Here is a 614-nt window from a genome sequence, read left to right as displayed (position 1 = left end):
CAAGCGAACTAAAACTGTGAACAATTTCAATTTCTTCACCATCCATCATGATGCTGCCAATCGGCTCAGTGGTGAGAATCTGTATTCTTGATGTTGAGCCTCAATCCATACTGAAGGCTGCAGTCCCTGACCTCCCGCAGCAAGTGCTCCAGGTCCTCCTCAGTTTCAGCAAGGTTGTGTCATCTGCATAATGCAGATTGTTGATGAGTCTACCTCCAATCCTGATGTCACATTTCTCCTCATACAGCACAGCCTCCCAGATAATCGTTCTGCATAAAGATTGAAAAGATATGGAGATAGGCCACATTCCTGGAGTACACCCTTCCTAATTTTGAACCATGCTGAGTGAAATATCTCAGTCACAAAAAGACAAATACAGTAGAATGCCAGTGTTATAAAATAGAATTGGCATGGGGATTGGGGGGGAACTAAGAAAAGAGGGGTTAAATAATGTACATGGCATTGAAACAGATGAGTGAGAGAACTGTATAAAAGGAATATATGTCTAGGTATTATTAGCATGACAAGAGTCCAGAATAAGAGATGCATAGTAAAGTGGTCTGGGGTGGGGGTGGGGACTAGTATAACAATGAAAGAACTTTTTTCCCCAAAGA

Source organism: Elephantulus edwardii, unplaced genomic scaffold (genome assembly GCF_000299155.1).
Source record: "Elephantulus edwardii isolate Elephantulus edwardi_28Jun2011 unplaced genomic scaffold, EleEdw1.0 scaffold00020, whole genome shotgun sequence".
Taxonomy (NCBI): domain Eukaryota; kingdom Metazoa; phylum Chordata; class Mammalia; order Macroscelidea; family Macroscelididae; genus Elephantulus; species Elephantulus edwardii.
This window is presented reverse-complemented; position numbering follows the sequence as displayed.